The sequence below is a fragment of the Mytilus edulis genome, chromosome 7, assembly GCF_963676685.1.
Source record: "Mytilus edulis chromosome 7, xbMytEdul2.2, whole genome shotgun sequence".
NCBI classification, from domain to species: Eukaryota; Metazoa; Mollusca; class Bivalvia; order Mytilida; family Mytilidae; genus Mytilus; species Mytilus edulis.
The window spans coordinates 32376208-32397622 of NC_092350.1; positions in this window are offsets into that span (position 1 = coordinate 32376208).

Genomic DNA, 21415 nt, shown 5'->3' on the forward strand with positions numbered 1-21415 from the left:
ATTTTAGTATTATAGATGTCTAATTATCTCTAAATGAATCTTTTTTAAAAACATGTCGATAGTTGTCTCCCTTGACATTATAGTCCATTATTTTTTTGTGGTTATATGTAAATGGCTGAAATACATTTGATATAATAACAACTCACCTTATTACTGTAATCAGTTGATATATAAGTATGAAAGCATAAATGAAAATATTTGAATAGACTAGTGTGTGTAATTAGCCTTGTTTAAAAAGGGGGGTGGATAAGGTGACTCCATCGGTTGTTATGTGTAGTATAGAGTCAAAAACTGATTCAACCACACATATTTGTATTCAGTGAACTTCATTACACATCATGTCAATATGAATCTGTTTTTTAAATAATGACAGTGTTTGTTTAATCAAGAGTAACAGCTGTCGATTGATCCTCGTAAAAAGAGGGGGTGTACATATTTATTTAAAAAATAAATTGTTACAATAACAATAATAATAGTACATGATGTAAAATTATGATGTAATGAATGAATAGATTTATGGTGAACGAAATCTACACAAGAATGGACCAGAACTGCAATTGTTATCTCCCTTGAACAAGCTTGTTATATCAATTATACTAACAATTATTTATCTTAATATTTAATCATGATAAATTACACATCAATTAATAAATAGTAGTATTTACAACTAGGTTTACGAAAATATTTATCAACATGTGGTTATTTTTTGTATTCTTTGAAATCTATAAATTCTTAAATCACCAATTTTTGGAACTTTTTATATTTTTATATATAGTTTATAATTTCTTTCAGTAATATAACATGTCACTCTACTCTAAATCTGATCTGCCTATTACATAGCCCTTACACAGACCTACAGTTGTGACTCAAATAGCTATGTCAATGTGGTCATTGGTGAGCATATCTCTCCGAGGCAATTATACCACATCTTGTATTTTATAAGTCAAGCATGTTCAACTGTCACTAAGTTAATATTTATAGTATTACTGTATTTGCAAAACTCGCATGTGTAGTCAAGGTTGTTAAAAAAAACCAAACATAGTTTTTACTTATTCATCAATCCATAAATTCCACACAGCTCTTATTCGTTTATAAGTATATCAGTGGAGGTCTGGTTTATCTTAAATAACCAAACCGTTTCAACTAAACAGTATTAAAGAACAGAACTCTTTAATGGAAGAAAAATGTATGTTATTGCATTTTTTTAACACATGGTTTCAATATGTAGTTTATCATAGCACCTTCAACAATGGGAAAAATCCATACTCCATAGTAAGTGATATGTCTTTAATTGATACTTGTAAAATGATTTCTAAGAATGAAGAAAAGAACAAACCTGATTTATGCACAAAATAATAAATAAAAAGCAGATGTGATATACATTTTTTTTTTCCCTTTAGAGGCCCTATATATTTGATTCGAATTCTCCCGAAGACTTCCGTTAGCTATTTAGCAACGATAAAGTGCGAGAATAAACTGGACCCCTGCTGTTGTTTCACTGTTATCGTTTGCCGAAGTATCAATCAACGGGTGACCAGTTTAGTCCGAGAACTCGTGTGTACAATGACATTCCCGATTCAACTACGGAATCGTCATATGACAGTGACTGTGAATCTGAATTGGTCAGTGAATTAACGGATGAGAAAATAATTATAAAAAGCAAAATCGCTCCACGTCGGTCATCTCCCAACAACGACCGTGATTGACGGAGTGGCGTTTGATTTATAAACAAAAATGTAGCAAAACGTCTATCTTTTATCGTTTTTTACATTTACATCTTAATCAACACAAAAATAAACTGTCGGCTGTTGTGTCACCTATTATTGCTGCCAAAATTATTTTGGTGTTGACTTCCGTCTACCTCTACAATCCGAACACCTGTGAAAACCGAACAAAACGCAAAGTCCCGTGGGTGTTCGGTTTGGACAGGTTTCACTGTACAACAAGAAACAGCACTTCGTTATATACATTCTTCTTCTTTATAATACAAGGTGCATTATAACATAATAGATCACAACTAAGATGTGGTATAAGTGCAAATGAGACAACTCTCTGTCAAAGTCACAATTTATAAAAGTAAACCATTGTAGGTGACTGGTCAAGATACGTTCTTCATCACAGAGTCAGAACTTCAGAACATAACATAAAAGAGTCCTGACTTCGGACATGTATATCATAAAAGAAGACAGTTTGGTTTCAATCATGTGATAAAATGTAGCATATTTTTCAAATTTAAAAAAAAAACTCAATTAAGATTGTAAAAATCATATTTTAGTATTTGTTCAATATATATTTAAAACAATCAATATATATATATTGTTATCAATAAAATGTTACTTTAACTTTGCAGAACTAATTTGAAGAAACAGACTATAAAAGCAAAGTGTCAATCATTCAATGATATGAACAAAAACAAATTAGAGTTACCTCTCTTGGCTAAAACACTTTGAATGGAAAGTTCCTTTGATATCATATTTTTGGAAAGGGGAATTTAATAGTTTCAACAGACAACCAATCAAATTGCTTGGTGTTTTGAGACAAGTGAAGGTCATACATTATTGAATATTTAGAAAAAATACATGGAAAGTAAACTTTAATTTTTTTCCTGACATAGCTACCAACTCGCCCCACTTATAAACATATCTTGCTTCCTTTAAGTATCTTAAATTACTGATAGTTCGTATCCAGTCGTCCTGGTGTAGTGGTTGTGTCGTGGCTTGATATGCTAAAGGTCTTGAGTTCGAATCCCAGTATATATACACTGGATTTTTTCTACGTGAATTTTGATAGATGGTCTTTTCCGTATAATTGTATACTTAATTATAAGTTTTATAGTGGATTTGACATTCCCGCCAAAATGTTACAGAACAAAGGAAAGCATGCCTAACAAAGAAACGCAAACTGGGGTGATCTGGTTGGGGCGATCCGGCTCAGATCACCCCTGTTAGAACAAAGGAGCTGGGATGTAATATACCCTCCACACCCGACCCTTTTGTGAGTAGCGTGAATGTTAGTCAATAAAATATAAGAATATCTTATTAGTTCATCATTTGATAGAGTAAAAGGTATACATAAAGGAGTAGGTCCGGTAAAGACCGATTATGGCCTCAAATTTCAGGTTTTCTGACGAAAGATTTTGACCACTTTTTAAACACTTAATTGTCTAGTTCATTTGAATCAATTAGTTTGTGTGAAATATTTTAATTGATTTAATCATTAAAACGATCTGGTTCAAGCTCAAATATGAAAAAATCTACCAAATATGCCGAAAAATGTCATTTTTTAGATGATTTTTGTCAAAAATGAAATTCGCCGCATCCGTGTTCATCCTCAACCTTTTTAGATGTTATGTATTACCATTAAGTGTTTTTAACTCAAATTCACAAATTCACTGCAACAAAGTTGTTCTATTTAAATGAATAACAAGTCAGAACTAATTGGCCCTTATTTTGCAATACATAATTAATTTAGTGTACCATCTTATTACAAGACTATTAATTTCTTGATTTGTTTTGAAAATATAATAACTAATACAAAAATAAAATAAAATATATATAAGTTTATTTGTAAAAGGATGCTAAACACAATTGGTTGTTTTTTTGTGTGTTAAAGGTTAGGTTTGTCTTTAATTAAGACTATAAAGAGTGGTTCACTGTGGTTATTGGTTGATTTCTAAACAGTTATATTATTACATGAAATATTATAAAAATCTTCCAGTTTCATGATTTATTGTTGTACATATGTAAATATCTCTGTATTTTCATCAATATTTAAGTCTGAGCAACCCTGTAGTAGGACATCAATATTGACATTATCAAAGTTTCTTATTATTTGAAAGACCTAACATCTCGGATAAATGTTTTAACTTCTCCATCAAGTGAATTCCACTTTTCAAGAGTATGTGGAATAGATCTGTTCTTATAGGCTGTGGTTCGACACTGTCTATCAGAAAGATAACTTTTGAACCAGGTAAGCAAATTACCCTTTATTCCATATTTTCTTAATTTATATAGAAGTCCCATGTGCCATACGCGATCAAATGACTTTGACACTTCACAAAAAATAAATCTGGCATCGTTTCCCTTTGTCAAGATTTTTTACAATCTCATCATATAATAAAAGTAACTGATTTATAGTAGAGTCCTTGTTACGGAACCCTGACTGTTGATCAGTTAATATTGCATGATCATGTATATAGTTATGTGAATATTTAAAAATATTTTTCTGCAATATTTTGCAAAATAAATTAGTAACAGAGATAGGCCTGTAGTTTGAAACAATGTCCTGATCTCCTTTACCCTTGAAGATGGCTGGTACGTTTGCAAGTTTCTAACCACTGGGAACTGTTCCAGTTTGTAAGCTTTTATTAAATATGAACGTTAGAGGTGTAATCAGGGATGGGAAAATTGCCTTAAGAAATTTTGGAGGTAGCTTGTCAGGTCCAGCTGGTTTGTTAATATTTAAAATTTTGAAATGGTCAATCACATCCTGCTATGCTATCATTATGTCAGACAGCTCATAGGGTGCCAAAGGTGGGACATAAGGCAATTGCGGTTCTGTGTCAAATTTTGATATAGAGCAAACATAATCATTTATGGCAATGGCTTTTTCAATGGGGTGAATAAGAATCTTTCCATTTACCTTAATGGGAGAATTTTGGCCTCTTTATTTTTAAATTTGCAAACACTCTTAGCTATTCTCCACCCTTCCGGGGGGATTAAACTATCGACTAGGGAATTGTGCAAGTTAATCAGGTGCTAACGTTAAGCTTCTCTTACTAGATCAATCACTTCATTTCTAAGTTCTTTTAATTTTTTCCCAGTCTGCAATTAAATTTCTTGATTTAGCTTTTTTTGTTAGCACGGTTACGCTTTCGCATTTGAGCTTAAATACTGGTTGTGATTCATTGTATATCGTCCTGAACATGCATGAAATATTTGCCACTGGACGTTAAGCAAGTAATCTAAAAATCAATCCTATTCAACTTGACTCAATAATATTTTCAAAATCTTGCACATGAATATGTTAAATCTGGCTTTTTATGAAAGTCTACATTAAAATTCATTTCACATATATGAAAATGTTTCTGTATTGTACCGATAAATTAACAAAACTTTATTTGTTTCTAAAATTAAAATGCGGGCAATGACGATTTCTTTTACACCTATCATCTATTGAACTTTAAAATATAAATTCCCATATCGGCAACAAAAAACTATCAGGCGAATATAGAATGAAATTCAAAACAGTGTGGCTGTGGCCATTGATTGACACATTAAATTCATCCATTGACTGGGACAATTTAGGTGAACGTTTGTATGTAACGACCACTGATCACTATGTACTTTTTAAAGACACCTAAACTATGGGGTCACCAAAGGTTCTCAACACCTCAATAAAGTAATTCGAAAAAAATAATCAGAAATAACACGATGTTTTGATTTATACCAATTTTATAAATCAAAACAAAGGTTATTCCTGATTATTTTTTCGAATTACTTTATAATTAAAGGCGTTAAGAAACCTTTGGTGACCCCACAGTTTAAATGTCTATCGTAGGTACGTCGTGAACAGTGGTCGTTACAGACAAACGTTCACGTAAATTGTCCCAGTCAATGGATGAATTTAATGTGTCAATCAATGGCCACAGCAACACTGTTTTGAATTTCATACTATTTGTTGTCACAAATTACATTTAATATCGAAATTTTAGATGTTAATTGGTTAAATCAAAACTGATAACGATAAACTATGTTTACCTTTTTTTATTTTATTATTTTATTATGTATGAACATCATATTGCAAATATGGCGCTGTTACTAGCAAACCATTTGTTTGCTTGTTTGTTTTATAATTTGATAGTAGCAATTATTCAATACGCAACACACTTCAAACAAATCGTAAACTTTTCTTACGTATTTTTATTAATTTTTTCATTGTACATATATTTAAATTTTATGGCACACATTTGTAATTGCATACTAATAGAGAGATAAAGAGATAAAAAAAACGACAACGCCCGGTCATTACTTCTGATGTTGGTTCATATAATAATTAGAGAGATAATAAGTTACAAAGTTTGATAACCGTATGCATTTTCTGTTCTGAAATACCTCAAACACAAATGGCCCCGCTAAGACTGTGAAATGGAAGGATGAAAACACGAAAGGACCGAAAGACGAAAAGATCGAAGAACGGACGGTCAAGGATAACACTTAATTCACCCAAAACATGGTATTTTGGAATATACATGTATATGGACTATTATAATTTAGTTAAATATATTAATATATTGTACAGCTGATTCCTGCTTTGTACACACATTGGTTGTTGTTTTACTATGCCTTTTTTTTCATTTGTTTTCGTGTATTGAACGAATTAAATGATACATAATGTGCTGCAAATATTTTGGATTATATTGTGTGCTTTTATGTGCCCTCCCCGGTCCCGAATTTGGAGAATCTAAATTCATAATCTTGAGTTGTATTGGCCTCGATGTTCCCGGTCTTCAATATACTACAAGTAGCCTAGTAGGAATCCTCGTCATTGAAAATAATCGATTATTTGCTTTGAATATTGCATATTAATGTACTTACGCCATTTTCCATTCAGAAAAACGAACTCCAACAGAATAATAGAACATGTTATGTAAAGTCCATACCGTATGTATTTTTTCCGTAACCTCATGATACGGTTTCACTTTCAAAAGGAATGACAAGATAGTCTTTATTTCAGTAATATTAATCTTATTGTTATTTTCTGCGCGATAGCAGGTGCCCATCTCTCCTGAACCACATGTTTATTGTACAAACACAATTTGTTTTGATAATATTATTTCAAATTTGTTCTGTTTGACGCTTGATGTGTTTTAATATATTTCATCCTCAAGAAATGAACCTTGCATTTCCATTCGTGTATTATAAACTTTAATTCACTCTGTGTACTCGGTAGTTCATAGCGCTTAAATAAGAAACAGGTTTGCATAATTTATAAAGTATTAATTAATACGAATAAACATGCATTGTTATTGTGAGTAGAACCGATCTAATGTTTCAAGTCATTTCCAATTGATTTTTATATTTTTTTCTTATAACTACATGTAGTTGTTACATAACTTCCCCTAGTTAGTGAGAGGGTTGAGCACTCACAAACATGTGTAACCCCGTTACATTAATTCTTTTTGTCCCTTTCGCAGTTCAGAAACCTGTAATCCAGTGGTTGCGTTGATTGTTGTTTATTTCTAATTTATTATGTAAACAACGTCGTTGATTTTCTGTTTTGAATTGTTTTATGCAGTCGGATGCTTTACAGAACCATTTGTTTTATTCATAAATTTCCTTAATTCGAGTTTTTCTCAACATAACGATTTTAACTAGTCTTCAATGTCTTCAATGAACATTGCAGAATGCGAGACAGATATATGTTAATCCGGTCGGATGGTATTAACTCGTTGTAAAAATTTAGTATGTCAGACAGTAGAAGAGCTAAACAAAATGACACTAGACACTTTGAAAACAAGTCACCCAAATATAACACTGACGCAAGTATGTTGCGGCGCAAAAGAACACATTTTTTTGTGAAAACTAATTTCTCCCATTCTACATAGATGTCTTCGTTGTGGTGAATTGCAGTTGATCTTTACCTCATTTTTAAGATCCAATTACTTATAATAAAAGACAACTTAAAATTATCGCACTTGGATTAGGTTTTCCTCTACTATAAGTTATATGTTAACTATTATTTGGTTTAGAGAATAGTTAAAAGGAGTATATGAATTCCGAAATGAATTTCCGAACATGATCTTTTGTACGGTATGAGTACGTCTAAGATGGTTAATGAGACAAGTGGACAACTCTCTCACCCAAGTCACAATTAGTAAAAGGTAAACCATTAAAAACGTTTTCGCGTTTAGATGATTTTTTTTATAACTAAGAAATGGATCAAATATATGTCAGTGGTAGGTGGAATTGTTTCAACCTTGTTATGTACATCTCATAGCAATCGCCTTACTTTTAATGTACTCTGGTACATACATATGGAATAATTTACCATTCGACGTAAACTATTGCAAATCTTCAAGACCGCATAAACAGACAAATATTCTTATTTCTTTTTAATGAGGTGTCTAGGTATCTGAGCACACTTACTTATTTGAATCAATTTGTGTTAATAGTATGAATACTTATTTTTTTGTAAATTTTACATGAGACACTTTAATAGACGGCTGTTACCTGCTCTATGGTCGGGTTGTTGTCTTTGACAAATTCCCCATTTCTATTGTCAATTTTACTTATTTTCAGTTTCAGGTTCCATGCTGTTATATGACCGTCACGTTACTTTGAGAATTGTGTTTTCATTGTAGATCTTTTGATTGTATCTGTTAAATTTATTATTGAGTGTAGTTTATAGAGTCGAAAAGTCATCTGTCAGCCGAGTTTAAAGGACCAGCAAAAGCAGTGAATTCCCTTAAAACACCAAAAGAGTAAAACATATATTAACAAAAATACCGACACCAAAGGTACTAATCTTATAAAGGGAGAAGTCCAGAAAACTTGACCAAACTTAACACTCGACAACATTCGTATATCAACCAGAGAAACGCATGGAAAACAATTGTTCCCGACTTCAGACAAACCTTTTTTTTTAAAGAAAATGATGGCTTAAACCTGGTTTATATAAAGCTGAACTTTTCATTTATATGACAGTTTATAGTTCCGATAAATATGCAACATTGCACGAGTAGACATGATAGGTTAACCTGACAACAATTGCTGTTCAAAAGATTGGTTCAAAAGCCAAAATTGTCTAACCAAACACAAAAGTCACAAAGCATAACTAACAACGGGATTTTTTTAAACATGCAAATGCTCTAATAAAAGTAGTTTTTGATTTTGAAAGTACAGTATAGAAAATCAATATGACATAAAAATCGAGTCCCGTAAAGTCTTATACCACCAATAGGAACATACTAGCAGAAAGACGAATACAGCTCAGAAGAGTAAATAAAACGATACACAACACAACCTCAACCCATGTAACGAATCTATCAATCTCTAAGCAATCAGCTACAAGCACTTCCATAATGTATGATTTGAGAAATGTTATGTATACTCCATACCGGAGTGCAGTTGGTATATTGCTGAAAATTTTAAATTGATGTCGTCTCGTTTGTCACAAACCCTGGTACTGTGGTAACCGCTGGAGTCTAGGTATGTGTCTCAAAATCAGGTATAGGATTCTTTGTTTGTGGTCTTATACATCACTTAGGTCGATGCCACTGCTGGTGGAGTTTTAATTCCCCGAGGGACGTGCGTCTGGCGTAAATACAAAATTTTATCCTGTTATCTATGATGAGTTTATATAGTCGTTCAGAGGTATGCAAACTGGACCTTATTAGAAATTTTTCGATTGTTACGATGGAAGTTTTTAACGACATTGACTAGCTATACATCCCTTGCACGATCGGTTCGATTGTTAATGGATAAAACATCATCCATATTCAGGTATGATATGATTTTCTTTTATTTCACGAACTTAAATATGACATAATTCATTCTATCATAGACACGTCAGTTTCCCTTATACTTGCATATCCACTATTTTCTACATAACAAAATACATGTACAAAGTCAGGAATATGCCAGTTAATATCATTACGATTGATGTGTTTGAGCATTTGAGTTTGCCATTTGCTGAGGGACTCAGTTAACAATTTTGCTCTGAGTTCGTTATTTTTGTTATTTGACTGTATACTTGTTATTATAGACTGAAATTCAAAACAGTGTGGCTGTGGCCATTGATTGACACATTAAATTCATACATCGACTGGAACAATTAAGGTGAACGTTTGTATGCAACGACCACTGCTCACTATGACGGCGTGCACAAGGCTGAGTCCACAAACGTAACGTCTTCAGATTACTAAAACCATTTACGACGTCGGCATTTCCCCCAGAAAACAAGCGCGTTACAAAAACACTGGACACTTAGTTAATCACATAACTTTAAATATTAACGTTCAACGCAGCAAATGCACATTCTAGAAATATAAATAAATCTATGCTAAGAGCAGTGAAATGGAAATGATTAGCGACTATGTCGTGGACCCTTTTCAGAAAATAGCGTTAGATGAAAACGTCATTTCTTTAGATTGTAACATAATAGCTGGACATTAAAAAAATTCAGGTGTTCAGTCTGGACTATCGAATCATTCATATTCTGCAGATTATTTTAAACCTCTGGTTATGCACATTTGGAATACCAAGTTATTTTGAACATAAAAAGATTACAATTACATATTTGTTCTTGCCGATTCTTCCATTTCGACTATTAGTCCTTCCAAATTACTACTTCTTACACATAACGGAGATCATTCCAGACTTATCTACCATGATCGTTTTTGATTTTTTTGCGATGAATTTCGTGTGATGTCCGAGTCCGAATCCGAACAATTCTACAATACGAAAATGCAGGAAAATATGTTAAATTTGTATAAGTTTTAGGTCAAAAACTCTAATTTATGCTTATTTAATTTTACAAGTTACACCGTATTTTTGCCGTTTTCTCTATGTCCGTTTCATGCTTTATAGATAAAAAATTTATTTACCTTACTAGTAATGTGGATTTTAATGGCATGCATTCATCATTTTATCATAAAAAAAATCTTATTTTTATTCTTATTCAAAAATATTTAAAACGCGGTTATATAAAACTATTTAAAAAGCGCATTTTACAGTTGCCGTCAACTTTGTGCACGCCGTCTATGTACTTTTTAAAGACACTTAAACTATGGGGTCACCAAAGGTTCTCAACAGCTTAATAAAGGAATTCGAAAAATTAATCAGAAATAACACGATGTTTTGATTTATATCAATTATATAAATCAAAACATAAAGGTTATTCATGATTAATTTTTCGAATTATTTCATAGTTAAAGGCGTTCAGAAACCTTTGGTGACCCCACAGTTTAAATGTCTATCGTAGGTACGTCGTGAACATGTACAGTGGTCGTTACAGACAAACTTTCACGTAAATTGTCCCAGTCAATGGATGAATTTAATGTGTCAATCAATGGCCACAGCCACACTGTTTTGAATTTCATTCTAATTTTGAAGTAAATTATAGATTGTATTTTTATCAAGGAAAATAATGAACTCACACAGGTCATTTCTTTATGCCTTGGAGCATATTTTATTGAAATATGGTATCGTCCGAGTTGATTCTGAAAAAAGAATGACCTATGGTTCTGAAAATAACTGCATATAGGTATATAAATAATATTAATATCCCAGTCGAAAGCTTGGTAACTCCACGTGGGTAACTCGTCAGTAATCGTCTTTGCTCGTTTCGTTTGTTTTGTTCTGATTTGTATTATGACGCTGAACACTGGTTCTGGTTATCTATACTAAATCTATTCACAACGCATTGTCTAGTATAGTCACTTGCATGTAAACAGTGTTACCTGAACCTAATGGTCAGTGGTTGTGGTTTGTTGATGTGATTCATAAGTGGATCTAGTAGTGGAACCGTTACTATTTGGTTATAACTTATGACATTGATATAGAAAATAATATATACATTGTAGTGTGTAGGCGGCTTTTTTTTAATGTGCCGTTATTTACACGCTAAACCGGTTATCAAAACTTATGATACACCAAACAAGGGAAGTTACATCTGAGAAACAGATAATATATGCACTAGTCGATAGCCGTCGATATAGCAGCCGGCGTTAATATTCATGAGGCCAGCCTTTAATAATAGGCTAACTTCACACTAGTAATATATGCCCTCAATTTTAGAATTTATTTTATTAGTAAATTTGAGGTAGGGCCAATTTGTCGGGATTTTTTTCCACAGATGGGCCAATTTCAAAAAATGCTGACAGAATAAAATTTACTACAAAAACAAAAAATAAAAATGCTTTTTGATCAATATCTCGATTTACATATATTATAATATGTGTGATCAATAGTTAATTTAACCCTCAAAAAGGACGAAAGTCCAATATGCGGAATTTTGGGTATTTTAAGGTGGGAAAAACAAGGAATCCCCACCAGAAGGACATTTCAAACCAAAAAAAGTTATGTTTTTTATGACTGTTGTAATTCATACTACTTTTTCCCTCAAACATGATATTGGTTTGGTGTGTCCTTATTACACAAAAACAACTTTTTAAAGAAAAAATAGTAACATCGCTAAATTGTAGCGATATAGCTCCTTAATAAGAATTGTATGGATAAGGATCGCCGTGGCTCGAAAGGGTTCGAATCTCGCTCAGAAAATTTTCATTTTTTGTGTTGTTATATTGAATTTTAATGTTTCTATCATATTTTTTTTCTCGAATGTTTGCTTAATTCATAGAGTCATTCATGTTCATTTTGACTATATAATTGAATAGTATATCATTTTTCATGTATTTTAAAAGAAAAAAATAATGTATCGCTTATTGTGTGCATTCCTATGACTGTCCATACTTTTGACTTACCTTCTATTCATGTGCTAACATTTATTACATATTTTCAAGGAACAACTGCCGTCATACTGATGTAGGTGCCTGTACATAAACAATAACACGGTAATTGATTTTATAGCAATGAAGCCCAAACGTTACGGGTGTAATATACACATAACTTACAATTAGGCCATTGTGTACAAGTTTCAAATCAACACAAACAATTTTTCGAAATCGTTTTTGAACATGGTATTATATGTAACAAATGCAGTCAACAGAAATTTTGTCGCCAACCGTCACAAACTGTGTAGATACTAGCACTGAAATTTTTACCACTGTCCCTACACCGGTACCTAAGTCATCAGAAAATAAAACAACACAACAGAACAAATCAATTACACTACAAATCGTGATTGTTGGTTGGTAAAACATCAAGAAGCTGTTGCATCTGTATCACAACGAACGGCCGATTTGTTAAAATGCCAAAAAGGCAATATAACATGTGTTAGTAACACAGGGTGATCTATGACCAACTGATGTATGATGTTCTCCGGTTGAAATATATACATGTATTATCTTATCTTATCTTATAGCCGATAAAACCTTAAAAGACCAGGACAAATACAGATATACAAATATTCAGAATGATAAGTACACGATTTGAATTTGTTCGATATTATTTGGCTCCTTGACAAGTTACGTGGTATGGTACCTGGCATAAAGGATGTTAATGATAAAATAAAATCAATATTAAAAAAGCAATAGTCTTAGCCTTGTTTTTGTAGAAATACCTAGGTATGAAAATAGATGATATGACGTATTTTCATGTACTATTATTAGCATCTATCGGTCTATTTAAAACATGATTTACCTATCTTTTCGAATCTACCTCTTTGGCTTTACCTGGAGAAAACCTATAAAAACGGTAATTCACATCCTAAATTTTACGGTAATATTGTACTAAAAGCGCGGAAATCACTATGTGATCCGTGATAACTCATCGGACCTTTAAACAAACTTATTATCAAAGTTTCTCTTACCAATGTTGTAATTAGAGCTTTGAATATAGTTTTAATTACATTGGCACGTATATCGATTTTGTCATCAGCAATTTAAAACATATCTTCAAACAAGAAGTATAGAGACACACCCACGTTCATTTTTAACTATTATTTTATTGATTTTGTATTTAAATGTATCATATATATCAAATTTATCCGTTCAGTGTATATTAACCTGTGTTAATATGTCTTTTGATTGAGTTAAGCCATTTCAATTGATATTTTATAGTGCGTCTTTCTATGTTGTGATGTTACACTATTGCCTCAGAAAAGGGTGAAGGTTGGTACCTATTAAAACGATTTAACCAGCTGCAATTGTAAGCACATGTCTATGTCAAGAATTTTATGTTCAGTAGTTGTCGTTTGTTGATGTGGTTCATAAGTGTTTCTCGTTTCTCGTTTTTTAGCTCACCTGGCCCAAGTGAGCTTTTCTCATCACTTTGCGTCCGGCGTCCGTCGTCCGTCGTCCGTCGTCGTCCGGCGTTAGCTTTTACAAAAATCTTCTCCTCTGAAACTACTGGGCCAAATCAAACCAAACTTGGCCACAATCATCATTGGGGTATCTAGTTTAAAAAATGTGTGGCGTGACCCGGTCAACCAACCAAGATGGCCGCCACGGCTAAAAATAGAATATAGGGGTAAAATGCAGTTTTTGGCTTATAACTCAAAAACCAAAGCATTTAGAGCAAATCTGACAGTGGTAAAAATGTTAATCAGGTCAAGATCTATCTGCCCTGAAATTGTCAGATGAATCGGTCAATCGGTTGTTGGGTTGCTGCCCCTGAATTGGTAATTTTGAGAAAATTTTGCTGTTTTTGGTTATTATCTTGAATATTATTATAGATAGAGATAAACTGTAAACAACAATAATGTTCAGCAAAGTAAGATCTACAAATAAGTTAACATGACCAAAATGGTCAGTTGACCCGTTTAGAAGTTATTGCCCTTTATAGTCAATTTTTAACCATTTTTCGTTAATTAAAGTAATCTTTTACAAAAATCTTTATCTCTGAAACTACTGGGCCAAATTAATCCAAACTTGGCCACAATCATCTTTGGGGTATCTGCTTTAAAAAATGTGGGGCGTGACCTGGTCAACCAACCAAGATGGCCGCCACCGCTAAAAATAGAACATAGGGGTAAAATGCAGTTTTTGGCTTATAACTCAAAAACCAAAGCATTTTGAGGAATCTGACTGGGATTAAAATGTTTATCAGGTCAAGATCTATCTGCCCTGAAATTTTCAGATGAATCGGTCAATCGGTTGTTGGGTTGCTGCCCCTGAATTGGTAATTTTGAGGAAATTTTGCTGTTTTTGGTTATTATCTTGAATATTATTATAGATAGAGATAAACTGTAAACAGCAATAATGTTCAGCAAAGTAAGATCTACAAATAAGTGAACATTACCAAAATGGTCAGTTGACCCCTTTAGGAGTTATTGCCCTTTATAGTCAATCTTAAACCATTTTTCATAAATCTAAGTAATCTTTTACAAAATCTCCACTGAAACTACTAGGCCACAATCATCTTTGGGGTATCTAGTTTAAAAAATGTGTCTGATGACCTGGCCATTCAACCAAGATGGCCGCCACGGCTAAAAATAGAACATAGGGGTAAACTGCAGTTTTTGGCTTATAACTATCACAGTGTAGATACTATTCTGTACGCTATCCGGAAGTCGCGATTTTCGAAGCGATGACTACCAACTGGCTAACAGGACGGTTTTGCCTACGGTGACTTTTCTCACCATTTGTTTACACCTATACTTATAAAGTGCTTTGAACATCTTCAAGGTATGTAAAGCATCATAAATATGTGTAACTTTAACAAAAACATGCATTAGAATATAAAATATACGTGTGCATCATACCAACTTGATAGAAAAAAGTGAAATCGATGGACAATTTTGCTCTCGTAGTACAAAACAAATAACCTTTTATTGCAAATATTTGCATCAGTTTAAAGTTCAATATATACTGTTTCAATATTCGTTTCGTATTTAAGTAGAATATTCGTATTTCCCATAAAAAATATGTTTTCCTTGAGGATCCCAAAATAAATTACTGTACGATCAGTCCATAACTGACTGTATTCTAGTAGCGATTTCAAATTTTTTTACTGTATGACCAGTCGTGATTTTAAAAGAAAAAAACAAAGGCAATTTGAAGGTATCTACGTATTTATATGATATTATGAACTGTCAAGGGAACTTTACAGTGTAATATCGTTCATCAGACAATATAAATATAGATATGATGATTTTTGTAGACTGCAAAATAATTGTATTTTTGTTCCGTCAGTCTTGTTTAAAATCAAACGCCTAAAAAGCAATACTTGATTTGATTGTGGACTTTGTAATAGTGTATAGTTGCAATTATCTATTTAACTATAACATTTTAAAAAACTATTTACATCGTCCGCCGAAACATTCAGATTAAAAGTTGATATTAGTCGACCCTGAGAATAACTTTGGGATGGGGTGAAAAGGAGGCACATTATAAATATCTACTGACTTTGTTATTTGAAAATTGTTAATGAAATGAACATGTTAAATTCAAATCAATATAGAATCATATTCAAAACAGTGTGGTCCTGGCCATTGATTGACGACCTAAATTATCCCATTGACTGGGACAGATTAAGTGAACGTTTGTCGGTAACGACCATTGCTCACTTCTTACTTATTATAGAATTTAAACTGTGGGGTCACCATAGGTTCTTAACGCCTTTAATAATAAAATAATTCGAAAAATTATTCAGGAATAACCTTTATGTTTTGATTTATGTTATTGATATAAATCAACACATCGTATTATTCCGGATTAGTTTTTCGAATTACTTTATTTAGGTGTTGAGAACCTTATGTGACCCCACAGATTCAGTGTCTTTAACAAGTACATAGTGAGCAGTGATTGATACCGACAAACGTTCACCTAATCTGTCCCAGTCAATGGGATAATTTAGGTCGTCAATCAATGGCCAGGACCACACTGTTTTGAATATGATTCTAAATGCTGTAATGCATTCAAGTATACGAAAGATATATTTCTTTTTCATGATAATCCAATGACAGAGTTTCAATGACAGAGTTTCGCTGTTTTTATTCATCTTTTTACGGTCAAGAGATTTTGCAGAACTGGTAGATCATTGCATAATTCGTCATGATTCAGAAGAATTAAAGTTGAAAGTGGCAATGCATAGTCCGTATCTTATACAAAGAACCCCCATAAAAGATGTTTACTTAAATTCGAAATAGACGGTGCACAATACAGTCATTATAATTTATGATAAGGAATCCGGAGAGATTAATTAAGTCATATAAGTGACGGATAAAAAAAGGAGATCCGGCGGATTGAAACCCTTTTTAACTATCAATGCATTTGTATGGGAACATATATTTGGAATCCCCTTTTCTCCTGGATTGGACCCTCTCTCCATTTAAAAATGGCTGGAAACCCCATTGTATATTAAGTGGTAAATGAGGAGATGCACTTACAAAACCGGCCAAACATAGTATAACTGTCCAACGAACGAACGGAAAGACGGCCTTCATTATCATTATAAACCCCCGCAAAGTGTTGTACAATTGGGTGTCACAGAAATAGCTCTACTCCCAAAACAAAGTGAAGTAACTGTGATCAATTATAGGCTACAGTGCGGCCTCGAATATGTGTAAATACATGCATTTTTGTATTACAATTAAATCTGTGCGTTTGTACAATTTAAGTATAACGGAGGACAATTCTGAAACTTATACATACAACAAACCTTCCTCTTGTTTTAACAACATTTTGATTTAAACATCCTTATACTGAATGTAGTAAGTCGAGTACACCCTATTAAGCTAAACATGTTTCATATAAGTTTTCAGGATGTGAATTTATTGAAATATATTTGCGTTATTTAGAAAAATGACACCTTCTAAATGTATCGTAAATAACTTTGAAATCACTACTAGAATACAGTGAAATAACGACTGATCATACAGTTTCAAAATATACAAGCGAGACTGATCGTACAGTGAGAAATTCAAACAAGTGTTATTTTCTTATTTCTGGCTTCAAAGATCTGGTTGAAACTTTTACCACCACTTGAAATATATTTCATTTAGTTAATTAAGTCTGGTATTTACGTTAATTTGTACACTAAGAGGGTAAAAAGATTGTTTTTAGGTTCACAGACTGATTGTCCTTAGTGATGCACTTGAAAATCTATTGATTAAGACAGAGATACGAATAATGAATGTGCTAAATTTAATTCTAAACCATTTGAGAATATCGATGTCAGCTGAATTAATCATTCAGCAATGTACAGATGATCCACTTACCGTTTAATTCAGTATATCCATCAAATTTCACATGCTATCCAAAAAGTTCTCGCTTCGAAAATCGCGACTTCCGGATAGCGTACAGAATAGTATCTACACTGTGACTATGAAACCAAAGCATCTAGAGCAAATCTGACAAGAAGTTAAATTGTTAATCAAGTCAATATCTATCTGCCCTGAATTTTTCAGATGAATTGGACAACTGGTTGTTGGGTTGCTGCTCTCCAATTGGTAATTTTTAAAGAAATTTTGCCGTTTTTGGTTATCTTGAATACTATTATAGATAGCGATAAACTGTAAACAGCAATAATGTTCAGCAAAGTAAGATCTACAAATAAGTCAACATGACCTAAATGGTCAATTGACCCCTTAAGGAGTTATTGCCCTTTATAGTCAATTTTTAACAATTTTCATTAATTTGGTAAATTTATGTAAATTTTTACCAAATATAGTTCTCTGTTACTAATGGGCAAAGTTCATTATAGATATAATTGTAAGAAGCAAAATCGTTCAGTAAAGTAAGAACTTCAAACACATCACCATCACCAAAATACAATTTTGTCATGAATCCATTTGTGTCCTTTGTTTAATATGCACATAGACCAAGGTGAGCGACACAGGCTCTTTAGAGCCTCTAGTTTTTGTATAGATTAGACCATTGGTTTTCCCGTTTGAAAGGTTTTACACTAGTGATTTTTGGGGCCCTTTATATGTTGCTGTTCGATGTGAGCCAAGGCTCTGTGTTGAAAGATCGTACTTTGACCTATACTAGTTTATTTCTATTGATTGTGACTTGGATGGAGAGTTGTCTAATCGGCATTCGTATCAAATCTTCTTTAATCTTATCACTGGTACGTTATGAAGTCAGCGATTTCGTTATTTAAAACCTTTACTAAATCTTTTAATTGATAACAAGATTTGGTGTGTAAGTTTTGCGTTAATGGTACTAAGGCCACACCAATTTAATTTCTTGTTCTACGGATTTTTGGACTCCAAAAATTGGGGCGAGCGAGCGATTTGAAAATTTTAATAAAAAAATATTTAATTTGAAAATTTTTGAGGCGAAGCTGGAAAAGTAAAGGCGAGCGATTATAATTTTTTTTTGTAAACATAAAATAGTAGGTTTTGACAATATTAAAACTCAATTTATGACTTGTACTTTGAAATTTCTTTAATTTATGAAGTATTTTTTCCCTGTTCACCATGAAATAATTGTATAATTAAATCTGGTCTATGTATGTGGGACTGACAATTGGCCAATTTTCCATCTACATTAAGTCATAATCAGGTTGGGAACAACCCCTTAATGTTATAATCTAAATATCCCATTTATGAGGGGGTCAATATATTAAAGTCATAATATATTTCTTTGTAAAAAACATCTTTTAGTACAAAAGGGCTCATATGTTCCCAAAGAACTATATATCTATCTTGTATTAAATGGTCAAAACATGTCCAAGAATTTTGTAATATTCCTGGACTTAAACCTATTAACACATTTACTTTATAAACAGTTTATTCAATATTATTCAAAATAAGTGGACCCCTCTTTTAGAAAAATTGTTCAAAATAAAAATTATGATGTATTTCTCCTCTTTTTGAGTAAAACAATCTAAATTTTCAAAGGTTTTGAATAGTAGCACTATACAAATCCTTGGTATTTCTATTTTCTTTTCTACAACAGAAAAATTACCTCTTGTCTGAGGGAGGGTTGTTCACAACCTAATAATAACAATTATGACAATCACAGGTCAAATACGGCCTTTTACATAGGGCTTTGATCCAGACCAAACAGCAAGCTTTAAGGGACCCCACACTTATTGGTGTACACAATTCGAACAGGAAAACCAACTATCTAATGTATATATCCAAACTGAGACTACTATAACTATGTGTTATAGTAGTCTCAGATCCAAACGAGAAAATACCAATGAACCACATCTACAAACGATAACTGCTGAACGACAGGCCCCTAAATCAATCAGGACAGGTACATAAACATGCAGCGGCTGTGTATAGTTTTGTTTTTCCAGCATACAATATAATCGCAGGTGAAGGCAAATCCTTCAGAAGTTCTTTTTACTTTATTTTAACAACGAACATCTTTTGATAGGGAATATAAGTAAGGGGGAAAGAAACCAATGTTTTGTTCTGTACAGGTATTTCCGCTTATATATTTATATTGGAGCACTCTCACGTTTCATGCTGAAACAAATATTTTCACAGATATTTACACAGTGTTATGGGGTGCTTATAGGTTTAAAATCGTTATTAACAGGTTTAGAATGTGATTTTAAAAAACAAATGTTGATTTTATAATATTTACAAAAAAAAACGGTGCGGGAAATGGACAAGATTACATTTCCGGATGCGGGAAGCGGGAATATAAAAAAAATAAAAAAATTCTGTTTTGAAAAAAATAGGTGCGGGCGGGTCCGTCGAACAAGTAATCAAATTGGTGTGGCCTAAGCTAATTGTTCCTTTAAATAAACCGATGCTAAAAGATTTGTCTTCCTAATGGTCGGGTTGTTGTCGCTTTGACACATTCCCAATTTCCTTTCTCAATTTTATTCCAATGCACATTCACCTTTCTACAATCTGTCGGCACCTGCATTTTGGCGTTGCACAAGTTATGCTTTTCGTTGACTTTCAAATGCCTAGCTAAGGTTAATAATATATAGTTATCAAAGGTACCAGGAGTATCATTTGATACGCCAGACGCGCGTTTTGTCTATATAAGACTCATCAGTGACGCTAAGATCAAAATAGTTAAAAACCCAAAACAAGTACAAGTCGAAGAGCAATGAGGACCCACATTTCCAAAACGTTGTGCCACATACGGGTAAGGTAATCTATTCCTGGGTTAAGAAAATCCTTATTATTTCGTATAATTCATACTTTCGCAAACAGTAAATTTATAAAATGACCATATAATTGATATTCATGTCAACACCAAATTGCTGACTACCGGGCTGGTTATACCCTCGGGGACGAGACGTCCACCAGTAGTGGTATCAACTCACTTTCTTTAGTGGGAAAGTGCATAAATGCACGTTTGACTCATTTAACTTTTTAATTGGCATTTTCATTCAACACAGGAATCCTTTATTTGATATTTGACAGTGATTCAAATATTTTCCCAAAATGGTCTAACGCTCATTTGAATAAGTATACAACATAAACATATTGACCTTAAATCTAAGATACATGATTAAGTTTTTAGTTGTTTTGGATATTTACTACCTGACAATAGTCGTGAGTACTCTCAGATCTGTACTTTATGTCATTTGTTTTAAGGATTTATCACATCCTGTCTGTGTTTTTGTTATTTGTTTTTACTTGTTTCTTTAAAACAGACATTATCAAGATGTTTGATTTCTTGATTGACAATGTATTTGTTACGTTTGGAGGACGTGTTTTTCAACAGTCGGAATTCCAATTGGAAACAATTATGACCCTCTTCTTGCCGACTTGTTTCTTTATTATAATGAGGCTGACTTCATTCTTGAACTTTTTAGGAAGAAGTTAGCAATATCCTTTAACTTTACGTTGCGCTATATAGATGATGTTCTCT